Raw genomic sequence first — 21,053 nt, 5'->3', positions numbered from 1 at the left:
AAATGTAGGTAAAAGGTCGCTTTTCTACTTAGGCCTAGGTTGGGGAACATAACACCCACTAAAAACATCTAAAAACATGTTATATGTAAAAAAGGATGCTTTTAAAATTCAAAAGCTCTACAAGTCCACTAAGGAGTCTATGTATGATTAGACTGATTGAGCACATTGAAAGCCGTGGTGCACAGTAAGAGCAGAAGAAAAAATAAAACAAATGATGGTTCTCATTCCAATTTGGCTTGTTTTGGAAAAGAGGGCAATTTGGTCCCAGCACATGGAGAGCCAAATGTTTATCTATCCTGTGTGGGAGATGCAACATCCCTGTCGCTCGCATTCGCTGACAACGGTCCATGTAACACCTGCTGCAAAGGTGATCTTCTCCTGTTCCCACAGCAGCCACTGAGGAAGCACTCAACACCTGTGAGTCTGTTGTAGAGCAGTTGTCTGTTATGCCAGGAGATGAAGCATCGTGTGGTGGCTCTAAGAATGCTGTGATCATCATCGGAATACGCTGAGGACATTGATACACGTGGCCTTTCAGGGGTCCAGTAGTACATCTATGTCCGGTGGCCCGACCGATGAAAGGGTCAGACACATGTCCAACATGCATACGTAACCGCAGAATAGGCAGCGGAATACAGGCAAGATGCAGTCAAACCAGACTGGTCTGGTCGCTAGGACAAGTAGTAGGACCAGCGGAAGCCCTCCATAAACGCTTCCGGGTATGAAGTATATGAATGCACAAATGAATCCAAATATTTTTTGAAAGGTGCTCAATAGTCCAGAACCTATATGTTTGAATAGGTGAACGACCCCCCTCGTATCACATATGTTTAGGACACGATGAACCATCTCATCGAAATGGAGCAGGAAGTTCGTACAGTGCCTGTATCTCAGATGAAGACCTTGCAACCTGGAGATCAAACGTCTCTTAGGCTGAGGTTAAGGCCACATCTTTCTGAAGAAGCATGGCTTTCAGTCTGCTCAGATAATCAAACTGCATAAAGGAAACATTCAATGAAGGCCACTGTGTTGCCTCCCTAACTGTGTGCGTCGGTGGAATCCATACTTGCATACAACAAAAATCCCTGAACGTACTGTGACCAGATATGCGTTGTCTGGCACTATCCCACATCATTCAGCATCAAATAGCTCCCATTCGAGAGCAACGCGAAGACTGGATGAATCACGGCAGCTGGGGAACCCTTCAAGAGAAAGGACCGGCTAGCAACCAAAGCATTACAGGCTCCAGGAAGTAAAATGCCTTGGCAAACTAGGACCCACTTAAGGCACTTTCACAGTTTGAACCGCTGAGAAAAACTTCAGTGTCCCCCTTCCTGCATCTAAATCTGCATGGTAATTCCCAGTAGTCGTGTACGTATCCTTCTCCTAGCGCTTCATGCCTGCCTACCTGAAGGTACTGGAGTAGTTTTGAAATTGGAATGTTGTGACTGGCAGTGTATTCGGTCCTTGGATGCTTGTTTCCAGTAAAGGGAGAACCCAGCCTGGCAGTTCGGGCTGGACTATTCCCATTGGGGGCAGGGTCAAGACTGATTTACACATGGCTGGGTTCAAACTGGAATGGCATGGGGAGCAAAAAAACTGATGGATTTAGTCCCAGATCTCTGTACTAGGGTGAATGTAGGAAATTGTTCTGCATTCTGTTCATCAATAGTTTTTGCATTTGGCAGTGTAATATAACCATGAATTAACCATTCTGTAGAAGGTGACTCAGTCATCATGAAAGATAATTGGTCCAATTTATCACTGTGCAACATGGTATATTTTGCATCTCTGCATGCTATAACTATCTCTGTTTTTATCTGTCTTTCCGTTAAATTATATACAGAGAACAGAGTTGTGCTGTTGATGTAATGCCAGGGCACATTGCCAGAACACAATGATTCAAGCGTTCAGTATGATAAAAGAATTTACTGCAATTGCGATTGTCCCTGTTGTAGAATAGACAAATACTGTTCCATTATATCTATTGCAGAAGGCATAATGTTGCCCAGTGAATACATTCTGAATGAGAGTGTGGTCATACCATTGTTGACCACTACCAAATACTTTTCCAGGTTAACCTTATGAATCTCACACAGTCTTTCAGCAGCCTGCGATTGTTCTTAGCTTGTTGTAAATAGCATACAAGAAATGCTTCTGACGTGGCTTCTGGGGATGTAACAAACATCCCTTAGATTCATGTCATCTGGGAGATGAGATAAGAGTTGTTTCACTTGGGACAGTGTCGAGGTCCTCAACCACTGTAGGCATAACTTCCCAACACTGAAAGATGTCACAACCCCTGAGTTTTCTAATAGTACATAGCGCTGATCAAGCCTATGGATACTAAACCCTTCGGTGGTACCCCTGAATCTTGACTGGCACTTAGGCCAAACTAGCCATCCCACGATAGGCCAAACCAGCCATCCCTTCCAATTGGGATCAGATGAATTGTAAAAACTATTGTGTAGTATGGCATCTAATGTATCCTCACTGTGTATAGCATCATTTTGACAACCATCAAAGTGTGTAAGTGATGGAATCCGAGGTGTGTTCAAATCCATAATCTTGGCTTGTCCAAGACAGGAAGACTGTTGCATTGTGCCGTTCAGGAAAATCATTTGATGTGGTATGAGGCATGCTCTAAATAAGGCCTAATTTCCCTGAACTTACCAATCTTTACTCCCCCAGACAGATTTTGTGTATATAGTGTCCCTCCAAAAGTCAAAACCCAGTGAAGACAGTTAAGAAATAAAGTATGCAGTGTATATCGTTTTAGTGAGCATATTTTTCTTTGCAGGTGTGGGTGCAAGCTTTAAGTAATAAGAGGTAAGGTCTGAAGTGGTAAATCAAGTAAAATAAGCAAACATTTGTGCAAATATGGATGAACTACAGTTCAGCGGTGGTGGGCAATGTTCCTATTGATGGTAAGTGAAAACATTACGTGGGATACTTGCTTTGTGCAAAAAATGGTGACCATAGGGTTGATAACAAAACAGAGTCTCTATGTTATATGTACCATCATACAATTCATCATTTAAAAATGCAGCAGATTGTTCTAAATCAGATAGCATAGTATGCTATTTCAATGCCTTAATCTTCAGAGAGAGTACTAGAGAGATGATATAATTAAGAGAAGTTTTGAATAATGGTGGTATTCTTAAAAATTCAGTAGGACCATAGACATCATAGGAAAACTGTCCCACACTATTCTTTCAGGAACTGGTACTGCTGTAATGTTCACTAAGGACAGGTCCCTCTGTTCACGGTGTGATGGTGCATGCGGTTTCAGGACCAAGTTCTCATGTTGTACTGCAGAGCGTTCTGGGAGATTATATCCATTCAGGAGCAAGAAAAAGACAGTCACTATACCAATCCAAAGGACTAGGAACAGTAGACCTATTGCAAACCAGAGCTGTAGGGAAAAACAAATAAAGGGCCATATGTATGAAACTTAGGTTTTGCGATTCTCAAATAGTGATTTTTAGAGAATCGCTATTTGAGAATCGCAAAATGCTATGTATGTAGGATTTGCAAATAAATTTGTAAATCCTACACATTCCTTAATTGTGAATCACAAATTGCAATTCGCTATTAAGGAATACCTCTTATTCATTCCTATGGGCCTCTATGTCATATGTACCTATAGGCCCATAAGAATGAATGGGAAGACATGGGAATGAATGGGAAGACATCCTCAATTTGCGATTCTCAATTAGAGAATCGTAAATTGAGAATGCAATTTTAGGGGTACCAGGGTGTGAAAAGGACACCCTGTTGCACCCCTGAAATGTGCATGTGTGCACATGTGTGCACATGTTTCTGGACCAGGGTCAGCGGACTCGATAATTCTCTCGCCTCGGTGCCCACTCTGATCAGTGATCACACTCGGCAACTCTGGGCATTAGCTTGCCTCATCCTCACTAACGGCCCCACCAGACCGCCGGGGATGCCTGGTCTCACCCTGGAGATACCCATTAAGGGACCATCTCTCAGGGAAGCCAGGAAGGGTTTCGCAGCGGTCGAAGCGCCTTGGGACCCTACGGGTAAGTAGTGCGCTATATAAATGCCTATACATTTACATACATACATACATACATGTGGCGCACATACACCAGATGGCACTTTCAGAAATGCAAAAAAGTGCATTTTTCAAAGAAATCACAAATTACCACCAACTTGAAGTTGGTGGTAATTTGCTATTCCTTAAGGCCAAATTGCTTCTGTGCTTCTTATATTGCATTAAGGAATAGCAACTTGCGATTCCTTAAATGCAATCGCAAAATAAGGAATCGCAAATTTTGCGATTCCATATTTTGTGAGGCAGTTTTTCTTTCATACATACAATTGAGCCAAATTGCGATTGAAAACGTCAAGATTCTGTGAATTTTGGTGTTTTCGAACTGAATTTGGAATGATACATATGGCCCTAAGTCTTTTTCAGCCAAAGGTAGAAATCCCAAATTCATTGTTTGTGAGGAACAGGCGTTGGCGTTAACTCGGGTTCACGTGGATGCAATGAGAAATAATAAAAATCGATGAAGTAACCAGACACAGTCCAATCTATCTTTAGTAGCTCATCAGGTTTTGTGGAACTGGAAGATGCCTCCTCTCAAGATACATTAACAAAGACATTGGTGTTAGGCCTAATTGAGATCTGTGTTTCATTTGTAGTTTAATGGTGGTCATTTTCAACAGGTACAATTTGCTTTCCATTGTTGGTAACTCCTTTACTTCATGGAGTGGAGTCTTCAAAAGTTATTAATCTTTCCATCTGAACTTCCTGTATGGTAGCGAGAGGAGATCAGTGGCTACCCAGGAGCCCACACAGCCTACTATAGAGTATCTGCCACATAGTGTGGTTTGATCAGATCAATTGACACAAATCTCTTGTCTTTGCAACCGGCAAGGGGTGGAAGAAGTACTGTCTTATTCCTTCAACAGCCAGGACAGGTGCTCTGTAAGATAGTTCAAATTTTTTTTTGTCTTGTATCTTTTCTCTGACCAGGTCCCCAATATTCGTGACCCAGGCAAGTCTTGCCAGTACAGCTTTCACTTCTCCGTGGCAGTGCGTTTTACTTGGGCGTTGCTTTGTAATGCCCAGAATTCATTGAGTTCCTATAAAATAACCAAACGATCATTGAGGTCAAATGGTTTTTCATCCTCCACTGTGCTGCCAAAGTCAAGGTCTGTTACCCACATTCTTATCCCAACCAGGACTTCATATGGAGTATGGCCCCCCACCCAGGGGTTTTCTTGGCGTGTTGTTAAATGCCCTCTGGACCACATATAGGTGATTTACCTAACTGCCACCTCAGCCTAATACCCTGGCTGTTAAGGATTGTTTTAGTCTCGGTTCTTCCTCTCCACAATTGAATGTCCCTTGGGATGATATGGGAAGGGGTACTGCAATACTACACACAAACTTCCCATGACTTATTTGTAAGCCCATGAGCTAAACACACAGGGCCACAGCCGGAATATAATGTGCCAATTGTGTATGTACCATGAAGACTCCCAAATCCTTTATAACAGTTCAGGCATCATCTGAGTGCTGAGGCCAAACCCACAGGAATCTAGAACATGAATCCACTGCCACCAAGATGTGCTTGTAAGCCCTGTCATATTGTAATGGGCCGCAGTAGTCCAAAAAAGACACATGCAAGAGGTCTGCCGGATATCAGTAGTAGTGTTTGGGGTGGATGTGCTATCGTGGATCCTTTCATCTGCTGACAGATGTCGCACTTGAAGGCAAAGCCTTTGGTCTGTTTAGTGCAACCTGGCCACCAATAGTGCTTCTTTAGTAGTGAAACAGTCACACCAATACCTGCGTGTGCTGACCCAGACCATGATGTGCAGCTAGAATTAATCCTAATCTATGTTCCATGTTTGGTATCACTTTATCCTACACTCCTAGAATTTGAGCATACAAAATTGTTTGTGGTGTGCCCATGAGTAGCCACCAACTGGAGGCTCCCTCTCCCCCATTGGATAACAATGGGCCTCAGCACTCTGCACCTGGCCGCCCCAGGGTGCTTTCAGAGTGCATCCTTGACCCTGGGGGAACCCTTGTTCCAATCTTTGAAACTGAGCCCTCAAGACCGTTTACTTACCTGCAAATTTATAACCCTCTTTTCCTCCAATGGATTGTATTGACTGTTTTTCTCTGTAAAACGTCTCTGTGTGGAGGGTGATTTGTATGCGTACCTAAGAAACTGTGTTATGAGAAAAACTGTTTTACTTACCTTTTATTTAGGAAATGTCCCAGTGTGATGTCTGGGCATATCACACTGAGGATGAAAAGTAATCTGAAAAATAATCGAAAAAGTAATTATACAGTACTTGCAAATGAACTGAAAAGTAATCTGAGCTGTTTCTATATTGATCTACCTGTATATAAAACAAGTACATACAACTGCATATTAATGTTTATGTTATGGGGAATTAGTAAAGCACATGGCTACTGCGAGGAGTGTCCCGGCGTTAAAAGGTCCCCCTTGCAAAGAGAGAAAATGAACACTCACAATCCTGCACAACTTCATTACTGATGAAACAACCAAGGCTTAAGTCAGCGTCTAAAGCTAAGAAGCTCTCGTTCTTGTCTGAGGGAAAGAGGCAACGAGTTCCATAGTATTCCCACTAGCACCTGGAAGGAGCGTTCCTCCTTCCTGGTCCGAAAGAATTTTGGCACCAATAACAAATGTTGGGCCGATGACCTCAGGGTCCTGGCTGGAATATAAGGTGTAATTCTCCTTCTGATGTACTGAGCCCCACTGTTATGAAGAGCCTTAAAGGCCAGCACAAGAGACTTGAATCAATCCTATTTTTCACTGAAAGCCAGTGTAAGGTTTTCAAGTGACTCGCCATGTGAGTCCTAGGCCCTACCAAAGAGATTGCTCTGGCTGCCGCATTTTGAACAACCTGTAGGCGGCTCGATAAATAATTTAGGATGCAGAGGTATAATACATTGGCATAATCCAGCCTTGACATAATCAAGGCTTGGACTACCGTCTTCCTATGTGATAATGGCAGCAATGGTAAGAAGTTCCTCATCATTTTTAGGAGTCTAAAACACATACCGGCCACAGATTGACCCTGCGACTTTATGGAGAGATCTGAATCAAGCATGACTCCAAGATTTTTCACAGTGGTCCTAATCCCCCTCACACCACACCTAATTCTAGTACTCCTAGTACCCCAGTACTCCTAGGTTGCACCTTCCTCCAGATGCGGCCCCTTTTGTGGCAGTAATAACCGGGGTCCCACTCTTACACTAAAATGAGAGAGAGTCCACCAGGGACCTCTTAGACAAAACTAGGGAATGGTGCAAACATTATTCAAGTGGCGAATATGACATATCCCCCTCCATCATTATGGCTAGAAGGGTGGGGTGGGTAGGACACTGGGCGAAGAATATTAATGGAGACTGTATCGTTGTAAACTTCTCAGGGAGAGATGTCGCCGAAAAACTACTCTGGGATGGGTCCCCCATTGTAAACAACGATATTAGAGCCCTCCCTTTAGGATATTTCTATTCTCCGTGGGGGAGCAAGAAGCCACGTTCCTGCTCCCAGAGGGCATCAGGAAAAAGAGATACACCTACACTAGGACCATGTCACTTTGCCATGTACCCCAAGAGTGGTGCCCCTACTCTTTCTCCCCAGCACCCACCCCCAATCATGATACCTACACTGATTCCTGATGACAAACAGACTGGGGGTGTCTCATTATCTAATCGCTTTACACCACTGTCACATCTAGACAACTCTGATTGACTACATAAGCCACGAGATATTAATCACACGTCTCTCCCGATCAGAAAGAATACATGTAGAATTCTCAGCTGGAACATTGCCGGCTTAAGATCAAAGATCGAAGATGAGAATTGGCTGGGCTTTGTTTCATCATTTGACATAATTTCTTTTCAAGAAACCTGGGACACAGCCAACAGACTCGCCTTAGATGGGTATGCCCACTTTAGTATTCCTGATAAACCAAGTGTGACAGGGAGAGCAAAGGGTGGTCTATCCAAACTAATTTCACTTAATTTGAAAGGGACAGCTAAACAGCTAGAGACAGGCTCCCCTCACTGTCTAGCAGTAGAACTGCTAGAGACGAATTCACTCACTATTTTACTTATTAATTTTTATAACTCCCCAGAATTTGTCAGTACAAATCAACTCATAGATTCCCTTGAGGAACTTCTAGATAATTACAGAATAATCAATAATAGTTTCGAGGTTATCCTCATGGGTGATTTTAATATACGTCCCTGCCACCTGGATTGCATCTTGGAAGACAAAGGGGGGCCACCTTTTTCGCTCCTCACGCATTTTGAACACACTAAACATGGGGAAGCCCTGGAGAACCTTTTGGCCTCCTTTAATCTTTACGAATCAAGTTGCTGTCCAGTAGGCCCTAGACCCCTAACATTTAAAGGGAAAGACACAGGTTCGGTCATAGATTATATTTTTTTATCATCCTTTATTTTGTCTTTTATTTTAAGTTATAGGGTAGCAGACTCTATTTTTACGACCATAACCCCGTGATATTGGAGGTTGCTCAGAGGGGGTTACTAGATTTTAAAGACTTTGAGGCACGATGTGCGACTGATTTGATAACCAAAGATCAGGGTAGAAGGTTGAAATGGTCTAAAGTGACCCCGGTCCCTTTCTTAAAAGAGGTACTAGCAAAGGTTGAAGAGGAGGTCGGTATTTGCTTAGACCCTGTTGCCTCTAACATCAGAATAGTTGAGGCCTTTAATTCAATATGCCAACAAGTAAATAATGACTTAACGCTTAAAGTAAAACCAGGGGGGCAGAGAGGAAAACGGTGGTTTGACACTAACTGCACCAAGGCTCACTCCGCCCTTTTAAAGGGACTAAAGGAGACACCAAGAAATAAAATACATATAGCTCTACTTAGGAAGAAATACAAACAGGCTATCTACGCTTGGAAAAACCAGATTAAAGAACAAGCTTGGGATGACTTGCAATCAGATGAAGTTTTGCGGGATAGTTCCAAATTCTGGGAGGTGATTAATCAGCCCTATTTTTCAGGGGTGGAGAATCACGGCGCAGAATGTGTCATCCCGGATGAGCAGTGGCTCTCCCACTTTGGTAACATTTACAGCCAGCCTACCTCTGGCCACACACAGGAGCTTTTTCCCCATCCTCGCTCATAGCTAAATCAAGCTTTCGAGGAGGAGGATGTAGAAAAAGCCATAAATGAAACACTCAAGAATAAGGCGCCGGGCCCTGATGGGGTCCCTGCGGACCTATATAAGTCTGCACCTAAATTTTGGGCCAAGATTTTGACAAATGTTTTTAATTGTGCAAGAGAAAACAACTTTCCTCAGTCCTGGGCTAGGTCTATAATCATTCCAATTTTTAAAAAGGGTCAAAGGGGCGACCCAACTTGCTATAGACCTATTTCCCTAATAGACTCTGCTGTCAAGATCTTGGGCAGAGTCATTTTTGGCAGGATAACAACTTGGCTAGAAGATAGAGGAACCCTCTCGAATACCCAGAATGGTTTTAGGTCCAAAAGGAGCACACTGGATCAATGTTTAAATTTGCACTTGATCATTAGCAAATATACCATAGTGAAAGAAGGGGCCCCGTATATGGCCTTTATGGACCTCTCCTCAGCCTTCGACCTGGTTAACAGGTCAAGGCTATGGGGGGTCCTTTTGGATATGGGTATCGAGCCAGCATTGGTGGGCTTCTTGGCAGATCTCCATCAAGGATTACAGGCCTCTGTTAGAGTCACCCAAGAAGGAAGATGCACTAGCTTTTTTAAATCTGAGAGGGGGGTGAGGCAAGGGTGTATCCTTTACCCTCTCCTATTCCCTTTATATATAAATGCACTTGAGCCTGCGCTTACCACCTTGGCAGTCGACGTCCCGCGTGCAGGAGAGGCCGATATCCCGTCGCTCCTGTACACGGATGACGCAGTCCTTCTGGCCCGAACAGGTGTGGCCCTCAATAAATTATTGGCCTCTTTTGGTGATTTCATGACCTTATTAGACCTGAAAATAAACACCCAAAAATCCCAGGTCATGATTGTGGGACTAAAGAGCAGGAAAAAGAAACCTATAACCTTCTCTTGCACAGGGAAAGAAGTTCTGAGGGTCTCTTCTTTTACTTACTTGGGCGTGATTTTCGATGGCAAAGGAACTTGGGGCGCTCAACATAAGTCTAAAACAAATGCAGTTGCTAGATCCGCTGCAGCCCTCCTGAGTTTTGTTAAAAGAATGGGGTCACGACCAGTGGAGGCTATTCTTAAAGTGTACAAAGCCAAATGTCTGGCTATAGCCACCTATGGGTCTTCAATCTGGGGAAACACAAAACCAGACACCATCCAGAAGGCGGAGAATAGATTCCTTAGATCGCTACTTTCCGTCCCCCAGCCCACTCCCACCTTCACCACACATTCAGAGTTAGGCATTGGGTTTGTCACAGACCAAATAAAATCTGCCCCTGTTATCTGTTGGCTAAAAACCTGGCTTAACGAGGACATTTCTTTAAACCACCTGATCCTCAAAGATTGTCTGGCCCTGGACGGAGCCCAAAAAATCCCATGGCTGGCCTATGTAAAATCTATGTTATCATATGTGGGGCGCATAGATCTTTTTTATTCTCCTGATAGTATTAAAAAAGAGGAAGTTACGATGATAAAATCTACATTTATAAATTCATTTATGGCAGAGCGGGAGGTGATAGAGATGAATAAAACGTTTGTTAGAAGAAATTATGCCCTTATCACCGTCTCAGGCCCTGAACCCTACCTGGTTTTCGTAACCAAACCATTTCATCGTTCTCTTTTAACCAGATTTCGTTTAAATTTGATGCACTTTTTGTTGGGCTCCTATGCTACATGGGATACTCCTGTTAACGCAAGTCCTTGTGATTGCGATCATTTTTCGTTACAGGACACTTTACATTTTACTATGTTTTGCGATCATTATGCACTAATTAGGAAAAAATATTTACTACCAATTCTTCGAGAGGCTGGCTTCTTACAGGTTAGGCAACCACTCTTGTTTTTACAGCTTTTGCCCAGTGCACGCATAACTTTCCATGTAGCAAGCTTTTTAGTGGCAGGAGTTTGCATAAACAAGAAGCGTGATAAAGCACGGCAAGGACACATTTTAACTGAATTATTTTAGTAAATGCCGGTGCTTTATCTTTTAAGATTATGATAAATAATTGTCATCATGAAAAAATTTTAACGATCTAAGAAATGTTTACATATACTGCTTTTATTGAATCTATGAAATATGCTCATTTTAAACATGAACTATTTTTGTATATATTTTATTGTTGTATTCTATTGCCTTTTTGATGATATGTATCTTGTGTCTTTTTGTGATTTTTAAAAATCGAATAAAAGTGATTGACTGACAGGGCTGGATGGAGGAGGCTGATCCTGAGGCCACCAATTCCGGCATTCATCACCAGGGGTCTGTCCAAAAAAGATAATCTCAGTTTTTGCAGAATTGCATGACAGTTCGTTTCGTCGAAACCAATCAAACACCTTCGTCAAGCTCCGATGTATTAGTTTTCATTTAGCGGCTCATCCTTTTAATACGTGAAAAACAGTTGGGAATCATCTGCATAAGTTATAACTTTTGTCCCAAGTTTTTTCGCTAGGGGTACCAATGGTGCCATATAAATATTAAAAAGAGTTGGACTCAAAACTGAGCCCTGGTTCAGCGAAGGAATATCCGCCGAAAAAGGTGGGGACCAGACAGATTGCTGACGGCCTTCCAAAAAAGAAGATAACCACCTAAGAACCATGCCCCCCAAGCCACATTCCCTGAGTCTCTGTAAGAGTTGTCCGTGGGGCTCTGTATCAAAGGCCGCTGAGAGGGCCAGCAGTATTAATACTACCTTACCTCCTCTATCAAGTGTGCATACAACTGTATTGTTTTTGCAGAGTATTATTTCACTTACCTGCACCAGGCCTGACTTAGTTCTAGAAATAAAATCCAACTCAATAATATTTTTATACAAAACAAATTGGTCAGAGTTCAGTCTTTGAGTGTGTGAAATAATTTCTTGCCAATAAATGCTTAAGACTACCCTCCGATAAAGCCTTACTGCTCGCCCACACTACCACAAATAGAGAGTAAGGTATTACCTACTTTAGCCTCTGCCTACCATTGGGGATCTACAGGATGCTGTTCACACTATACCTTACTTTGGTATGGCATATACAGAGCCAGCTTCTTACAGTTGGTGCTATATAAAACTGCACAAAAAAGTAACTGGTGCTAATGTAAAGGGCTCCACTCCTTTCAGGTGATGTTGTAGCTATATAAAACTGCACCAAAAAGATGTGAAAAGAAGAGACAGGGGTGGAGGAGATCTGTGCAATGGAGTTCAGCAGGGCAAGCTTCGACGGACGGGAGGTGGACGGGCAACTATCTGCAAAGGCAGGCAGCCACAGGGAGATTAAATGGTTTGGCCATAATCAAAACTGTGGGGCTGAGGCTTGGGGGACGATGTGGTGTCCTCTTGGAAGAGGATGTGGTTCAAGAGCTGGAAAACCAGGTTTGAGTTTTGGCGTCGGCTTAACGTCCTTGATTCTGGGCAAATCACTTAATCTCCTTGCGCCTACAAAAAAGAATATGTCCTTGTGTAAATAAACTGATTGTGATGTCAAGCACTCCAATACCTTTGCGTGGTGTTGGTGCTATATAAAACTGCTCAAAAAAGTAACTGGTGCTAATGTAAAGTACTCCATTAGCTTTGGTTGGTGTTAGCACTATATAAAATTTCACACCAAAAACATAAAAAATCCCAGTGTTGGGCTGGTTTACAGTAGTGAACATGAGGAAATGCATCACATCTGCAACCTCATTAAAATGACTACTTTTTCTATGGACACAGAGGGGCAGGCAGACCTTGATGACATCAAGACTCAGCCAGGCTCCTTTGAAAATAATTCAAGTAAAGAAACAATGGCGCACTGAAATATTTCACCGATGAATGCGGAAAAAAGTGCCCAGACAGGAGAAATTTGAAGAAATAGAGTCCCACCCTATGAAATGAAAAGCAACAAGGTGAGACACGAACAGTTGAATCATTTCGCACAGGAGAAACGTTGCTATGCATTTACAGCAGAAGACACAGGTACTTTGGAAGCTATGACATGCCCTATGATAAAGCATACCTGATTTTCTTGAGGTCTGATTTTCCAGCTATAAACACCATTGCCGAACGACCACATATGGCGTAAATACACACACACATAGTACCCACACATGCAGAAAATAAACGTAGACTACACTTGTGAAAAGTAATAGCAGCTGTGCACACATGCTCGAATCAGCACATCAGCTATCCACTAACAGGATATTGTAAGGCAGAACACCCCCACTTACTAGAGTGAAAAAGACTACAATGGGGGTTTAAAGCAGTGACAGGGTTAGTGGTGATTTGTGGATGGGACAAGTGAAGGGAGGTATGATGAAGCAAGCAGAGTTGGGAGAGAGGATGTGGGGGAAATGCTACTAGATACTAGGAGATTGGTATAGGTGGCTCCCAGAAGCTTGCATGGGGGAGATGCTACTGCCTTTGTTTCTATCACAAAACAGAGGAGAAGAACAGTGTTTTCAGTTGTTTCCTAAATGTGGTTTCACACTGTTCCATTTTTAGAGTTTCAGGAAGTTTGTTCCATGATTTTGCCGCAAGGTATCTAAAGGACTTTGCCCCCATTCTAGAGGTCAGTATTCTGGTAATTTTTACCAGTGCCTGATCACAAATTGTGGTCGGGATGATATATGTTATTAAAGGGTGCAGGTATTGTGGTCCTTTTTTTGCAAGAATCTTATGGCAGTAACACAGTGACTTAAATTGCACTCTTTTTTCTGTCTGCAGCCAGTGTTAGTCCTTCAAAGCTTTCCTTGCAGATGCTCTTTTGGGAAGACTCAGTACTAGCCGAGCTGCCGCATTTTGTACTAACTGTAGCTTGGCTAGCCCCGTTTTTGGTGCACCCAGGTATAATACGTTGCCATAGTCTAATTGGGAGGTTACCAGAGCGTGCACTATGGTTTTCCTCGTGCCGGATGGGAGTAGGTCTAGTATTTTCCTTAGAGTTTTTAGGGTGCCAAAGCATTTGCCCACTACCTTCCGTATCTGGGCATCAAAAGACAATTTGGTGTCTAGCCAGACTCCCAAATTTTTAACCTCTGTCTTTGGTGTGGGTACGGGGCCTAATATTTCTGGCCACCACGCAGAGGACCATATGTTTGGGGTTTTGCCCACTATCATCACCTCAGTTTTATTTCCGTTCAACTTCAAACAGTGGTTGCACATCCATTTTGCCATGTCCTCCAAGCATCTCGAGAAGTTGAGCGCTTCCTGTTTGTTGTATCCCGAGAGTGTTACAATCAGCTGGGTATCATCAGCATATGATACGATGTGTACCTGGTGTTTGTCCACCATTTCAGCTAAGGGTCCTACATATAGGTTGAAGAGCGTGGGGCTCAGTATTGATCCTTGTGGGACTCCTTGGGATAGTGCCACACTTTTCGATGTTTGTGATTGTTGCAGTACTTGGTAACTTCGAGATGATAGAAAGGATGTTAGCCATTGTAAAGCAGAGCCTTCTACACTGCATTCTTCTAGTCTGTGCAGAAGCAGCTTATGTGAAACGGTGTTGAAGGCCGCACTTAGGTCCAAAAGGATTATTGCAGTTGTCTGTCCCGCGTCCACCCATTGTCTCATTGTGTCTGTGGCCAATAAAAAAGCTGACTCTGTGGAGTTGGCAGCTCTAAAGCCAGCTTGAGATGGGTGTAGTTAGTAAGTTATTATTTTGTATATGGGCTACTAGCTGTTTGGTTACTAGTTTCTCCGCAATTTTTGCAACATACGGCATCAGTGAGATAGGTCGCAAGTTATCTAAAACTGCTAGATCTATAGATGGTTTCTTTTTCAATGGACGTACTATTGCCTGTTTCCATTTGTTACGGACTTCCCCCTTCTGAAAGGATGTGGTAATTAGTTCAGAGATGTACGGTATGATAAGATCTGCTCCCATCAGTAGTTTGTCTGGACGTGCCGGGTCAAGTGGGGATCCTGAGTTAATTCCTTTGGCAATTATTTTAAGTTCGTTAAGTTCTATCATTTTGAATTTATTGAGTCTTTCTCCTAGAAACACCTTTCTAGGTTCTATACTACTACCCTGTCTTGCTTCTATTGAGAAACTGCTGTATATTTTAGCCACCTTGCCTTCAAAGTATTCAGCAATTTTGTTGCAATTTTCCACTGAGGGTGTATCTTCCTTCTTATGATTTTCATAAATTTTTTGCGATTTTAGTATAGAGAACATTTCTTTTGAGGAGCTGCTCGCGTTTTCTATCTTTACGGTGTAGAATTTGCACCTAGTTTCCTTAATTAAAGCGTGGTACTTTTTTAGTTCTTTTTATAGCTGACTTTGATTATATTGCAAAAGGTATCGCGCCACTTTCTCTCTAGCTTCTTACACTCTTTCTTTGCTTTAGCAAGGGTTTCATTGTACCAAGGTGCTGATGCCTTCTGTCTCTTAGGATTCTTAGTACTCCAGGGTGCTATCTCATTGATAGCATCTGTTATCCATTCCTCAAACTGACCATTTGCCCTGTTTATATTTGTTCCTAAGACAGGTTTATTTTTCTCCAATGCTTGTGAAAAGGTTCTAGGATTGAAACTTGCCCATTTCCTATGTGTCGCTTTTATACTAGATCCCTCTGTCCTTGTACTAGTCACGGATATTGAGAAGGGGATCAAATAGTGGTCTGTCGAAGGGATCGGCCACGGTGTTTCAACTTCTATATCCTCTTGGTTGGCAATTATGGGATCAAGAGTGTGGCCTCCTTGGGGAGTTGCGCTCTTCACCTGTTGAAAGACATTCATTGCCATGAGATCCCTACATAGAGATTGGGCTTCCTCATGTTCTTTCTTATCAAAGTGTAAGTTTAGATCGCCAAGTATAAGAACCTTCCTATATCGTAGGGCTGGTTGTACCGTTTGTTCCCCTAGGCTTTCTATGAACTGTGTCGCTGAACCTGGTGGGTGGTAAATCAAGAAGCCCGTTATTGTTACATCATCAGCTGCAGAAAGTTTGAAGAACAGTGATTCACAGTTCTTTATCATTGCTTCTGTTATACAACATTTCAGGGAGGCTTTATGAACTATGGCGATTCCCCCTCCTCTAAGTTCTCTATCTTGCCTTTGAATCTTGTAACCCTCCGGGCGTGTATCTATGATATCGGGGTTCGAGCTATCATTCAACCAGGTTTCTGTAAGAAATAGTATATCAGGATTTCTTTCTATTACGATGTCAAAGATTTCATATTTATGTTTCGTCATAGACCGGCAGTTTAATAGCATTAATGACCATTTTCTCACCGTATTATTGAGCTGATTCTTATGCGTGAGGTTGAAGTTACAATGTTGGCAATTTAAAAACTTCCCATCGACATTCAAGTTATTTTTACAGTTATGTGATATAGGATTATTCAGTCTTATTAGGTCTTCTCTTAAATACTCTTTCCTCTTCTGGCGGCCCAGACTTTCAGAGTGCCTGGCCCCTGGGCCCGGTCTGGCGAAGACGGGCGCAGACGGGCTTGCCTTTGGCCCGCCTTCGGCGCGCCCGCTGCGCGTCTTGTGTATCATCCGGTTTTATCGAGGAGGCAGGGGCTGTTCAAACGCCAACCTCCCTCGAAACCGGAAGTAGCCCCAGTTCCCTCCACAGCAAACCGGATTCTCCTGCGGTGGACCAGGGAAAGGCAGTAAGTGGCACAGTTATTGCTCAAATCTTAACATTCTGCTTCTAATTGTGAAGTGCTAGTAAAAACGGTCTTTAAAAACAATCTTGTTTAAAGTTTAAAAATCGTAATTCTCGGCGCATGCAGCAGTATCTGGGCTGCCAACCTTTCACTAGCGCGTCCGCTGTGCGTCTTGTGTATCATCCGGTTTTATCGAGGAGGCAAGGGCCGCTCAAACGCCAACCTCCCTCGAACCCGGAAGTAGCCCCAGTTCCCTCCACAGCAAACAGGATTCTCCCACGGTGGACCAGGGAAAGGCAGTAAGTGGCACAGTTATTGCTCAAATCTTATAAACATTCTGCTTCTAATTGTGAAGTGCTAGTAAAAACGGTCTTTATAAACAATCTTATTTAAAGTTTAAAAATCGTAATTCTCGGCGCATGCAGCAGTATCTGGGCTGCCTACCTTTCACTAGCGCGTCCGCTGCGCGTCTTGTGTATCATCTGGTTTTATCGAGGAGGCAGGGGCCGCTCAAACGCCAACCTCCCTCGAAACCGGAAGTAGCCCCAGTTCCCTCCACAGCAAACGGGATTCTCCCACGGTGGACCAGGGAAAGGCAGTAATTGGCACAGTTATTGCTCAAATCTTATAAACATTCTGCTTCTAATTGTGAAGTGCTAGTAAAAACGGTCTTTAAAAACAATCTTGTTTAAAGTTTAAAAATCGTAATTCTCGGCGCATGCAGCAGTATCTGGGCTGCCTACCTTTCACTAGCGCGTCCGCTGCGCATTTTGTGTATCATCTGGTTTTATCGAGGAGGCAGGGGCCGCTCAAACGCAAACCTCCCTCGAAACCGGAAGTAGCCCCAGTTCCCTCCACAGCAAACAGGCTTCTCCCGCGGTGGACCAGGGAAAGGCAGTAAGTGGCACAGTTATTGCTCGAATCTTATAAACATTCTGTTTCTATTTGTGAAGTGATAGTAAAAACGGTCTTTAAAAACGATCTTGTTTAAAGTTTAAAAATCATAATTCTCGGCGCATGCAGCAGTATCTGGGCTGCCTACCTTTCACTAGCGCGTCCTGTCGGAATATATGGCATTTTTTGTCAAGAAGACGTTGCAAACCAATCTTAGTGTTGCTGATAAGGACCAGATCCTATGCGTAGAGGAGATTTGCGAGGCGGAGGCCACCTAATTTGGGTGGATGCGAGTTTACTGAATTTAGGACCGGTGACAGGTCAGACAGAAATAAGGGTAAATAGCGTGGGTGCAAGAATGCAACCTTGCTTGAGGCCTTGCGTGGTGGTTATAGGTCATGACAGGCGAGATCCATCCCCGATTTTAATTCTGACCCATGTGTCATGGTGCAGGAGCTGAGGATCTGAGGAATGATGAGGAGGGCAAGCTTCTGCCAAAGCTTCTCTCTATCAACCCTGTAAATGCAGATTTATAGTCTATAAACCCCAAGTATATGGGACTGGTATTGGGTTCGGCCTGGTCGATCAGAGTAGAGAGTGTGATGAGATTCATTGGTGCCCCAGTGTGTCTTATAAATCCAGTTTTGTTTGGTGGTTAGATTTTATTTATCTTAGCCTATGATCATAAAAACACCAGCAGCACGCCTGTGAAATACTACACTTTATTATCAATTAGGGCAATCATGCAGTAATTCCCAAGAGATTTTTTGTCACCTTCTTTGAAAATCGGAGCGCGAATTGAGCCATGCCATGAGGCGGGGATGGAGTTCTTTTCTAATATGGATGAATAAAGCGAGGCTAGACAAATAGTGGATCTTCCTTGTATAGGGCAGGTGGTATTCCGCCTGGGCCGGGAGCTCCGTCCCTACGTACCTTTGCAATTGTCTTTTGGATGGAGGCCTCTGAGATGTGAAGCCCAAAGGTTGCCGGGTCGTGGGTCGTGGTTTAAGCTTCCCGGACAGCACTGCCTGCAGAGTCATCCATCTGCATGCTAAATTGGTCTGGTGATGGTTGGACATATAGTGCTCATTAGAAAAAGTTACCCTTCTGGCTCCGAAATATACCTTGGGAAGAGTGCCCCTATGCTGTTTATTTTGCCCCATAACTTTGCAAAGTAATTTATCGTAATATTAGACAGTAGTTTTATCCCAAAATGAGTTCCAGGTTTTCATTTTATGTTCATGTTTAGCCTCCTTCCACTGTCTTCGTGCCTCTCTTAGGTTGCTTATTATTTTTGGGTCCATTGGTGACTTTTTGAGTCTTCTCAACAGCCGGTTGAAGACTTTTTTGCAGTCCTTATAGGATAAATGGAACCTTCCCTTTGTGAAGCCGGCAGCCTGTACCAGTTTTACAAATCGGTACGCCAGTTTTTCAGAGTACTTTGACCAGCTATGGATTAAATCTCCCTCTAGTTCAAGGATGTTTACAAATAGTTGCTTGACTTCTGTGGCCAAAATCGTGAGGCAGCAATGGTTCACTAAATTCATTAATAAAACTTCAGACCCATCAAGGTCTGCCACGCAAAACTCCACCTCAGCCTGCTGAATAGCAATGAACTAATATCACTTAAAAGAGAGCTTAATAGATGCATAAGAGCTGCGTGCAAGGATCCAACGAATATGACTTGATGAGAAAAGATCAAGTCAGTGCGCAAGTACTATAGCGATGCCTTTACATGAGCAGACAGAATGACTTTGACTCCCAATACCTTGCAGTCTTTGCAGCAACAAAAGTAAGGGATTTAAAAATAATTCTGGATTATGGTCTATAAGGCGAGTGGGAATCATTAACAAGAGAAGATGTTTAACATTCTCATGGATAACTGGACCGCATACATATTTATGTTATTTGTTGACGAATCCTCTGTCCAGGAGGCTATTTAGCCATCACACTTGGAAGGAATGCTCAACCATGCAGGCGATCTTTCAAGTCAAATCATGGACGGAATGGCAGGTGCTCCTAGTCCCAATGACTTTCCTGCAAGCATTTTTAAGGTACAATTGATAAATGGATCACCTATTTGGCTCCACCTGACTTCTGCTTACAGAATGCACTGGTGTCCGAGAGTCGTTGAGGATCCCTCCTAGTCCCAATACATAAGAAGGGTGCTTGAGATAACCCAGAAAACTTTAGACTCATTGCCCTGTTAGATTTGAGGGGAAATGCTATGCAAAAATCCTCCAGAGGAAATTGGAGGCTTGGGTACAACATAAAAAACTAATTCCCACCACACTGACTGATTTTCAAAAGGGGCAGGGTATGCAAATCAATCTACTATGTATGTTGATCCTAATCAATATTGTGACTAAATGAGGGCCCGGCAGCACTATAGTACATTTGTGCATTTTGCAACAGCCTTTGACAAAGTGGATAGACACAGGGACTGGGAACTAAAACCGGCCCTGGCAAAGTGCTCGCCTCCTCCGGGGGTTGGGGGAAGCCGCCAAGCTCTTTGCCAGGGCCGGTTTTTGGCCGATTTTGTTACAAGGCCGATGCTGCAAAAACGGCCCTGTAACAAAATCGGCACCTAGGGGCCCAAAACCGGCCACACCTGTGCGGCGCACCAGGGGATTGTGCACGCATCACTTCCGATAAACTTTATGATAAAGTCTCAACTAATGTGCTTGAAATTTGGCTTAATAGCACTCAAAACATACAAGTTCAGTTGCCTGACTGGTACCTTAGACGTTTTATTTTAGGGCTGTAGTTTTAAGCAGGAGTCACTTCCACTTGTTTTATGTGTGTGCCCATTTATAATCTCATTTAGATGATATTATCTTTTTCCAATTTTCAGGCAGGTAAATACAGCTGTAATTGCATGTCTGGAAGGTGTCTCGTGCCAATCCCCTCCTCCACCGACTCGCGCAAATTGTCTGCAGGAATTATTAAGTTCTTGACAATTGGCTCGTCAATGCTGTTAAGCATGTTACACCTTGAAAGCAAAGCTCATAATACAATAGTGGGCAGTTTTTCCTCCATAATGGTCTGAGTGGCCCTATTGGTAATTGGGACTGGCACTTCAACCTTTAACTTTAGTACACGTAGAATGAGGAGGTGGGTCCTTTCTTTTCTGTAGGCTCTGCTTTGCACTTTTTTATTTGCACTTGTTTTAGTCTTCCTGCTATCTCCTGTTGCTGCTACTATACATTTCTTTTCTGCTATTTGTATATTATTAATCATGTGATAATGAGTGCTTTTTCTTGTTTGTTTTGTCTTTTATAATCGGCATGGTACAGTCTCTTAATATCTTTGTGCATTTTTTATCGTAATGTTTGCTATGATTTTAATTAATCGTGCAATCAGAATAAACTTTCAACTTTCA

The 21,053-nt window shown here is 43.0% G+C and overlaps 1 protein-coding gene across 4 annotated transcripts in view; it reads left to right on the top strand.

The window, feature by feature from the left end:
* LOC147728937 (dual oxidase 1-like) overlaps positions 1-21,053 on the top strand; it is a 992,769-nt gene that overhangs the window by 379,276 nt on the left and 592,440 nt on the right. The window contains exon 1 of one of the 4 annotated variants that reach the window (XM_086959178.1): positions 17,554-17,674. The exons of the other annotated variants lie outside the window; for them this stretch is intronic. The gene's annotated coding sequence lies outside the window, so the exon portion shown is untranslated. Of the gene's footprint in view, positions 1-17,553; positions 17,675-21,053 lie in introns of those variants that run through there. 4 annotated transcript variants of the gene reach the window in all.

The sequence above is a fragment of the Lissotriton vulgaris genome, chromosome 2_2, assembly GCF_964263255.1.
Source record: "Lissotriton vulgaris chromosome 2_2, aLisVul1.2, whole genome shotgun sequence".
Classification (NCBI taxonomy): Eukaryota; Metazoa; Chordata; class Amphibia; order Caudata; family Salamandridae; genus Lissotriton; species Lissotriton vulgaris.
This window is presented reverse-complemented; position numbering and strand designations above follow the sequence as displayed.